Genomic DNA, 417 nt, shown 5'->3' on the forward strand with positions numbered 1-417 from the left:
CTTCCACTAAAAGGACATCAGACTCTCACTCGTGTCCATCATTTATAAAAAATCAATCGTTAATACGAGTCTCTTCTTTCCGTTAAACCTACTGTTGGTCAGTCACTGCTTTCAAAGGTCACTAAAGTACTGAAGTAGTAACATTTGAAACACAGCGGAGCTTCTCTTTATTCACACACACACACACACACACACACACACTTTGCAGGCTGTAGTTGCATGAGAGCAATCAACAAGTAGCTACAAATAATAGTCAGCTATTATTCTTGCTCTTCACTAAAAGTGTGTGTGTGTGTGTGTGTGAAGAGAAGCTCCGCTGTGTTTCACTACTGTTCCTGCTGTCCTGACCTTCATGATAATGTGCTTTTTAAGTAATGCAGCGTCTTCTTTCTGGTCTCAGAAACACAGTCACGAATC

The sequence above is a fragment of the Hemibagrus wyckioides genome, linkage group LG20 (assembly GCF_019097595.1).
Source record: "Hemibagrus wyckioides isolate EC202008001 linkage group LG20, SWU_Hwy_1.0, whole genome shotgun sequence".
Taxonomy (NCBI): Eukaryota; Metazoa; Chordata; class Actinopteri; order Siluriformes; family Bagridae; genus Hemibagrus; species Hemibagrus wyckioides.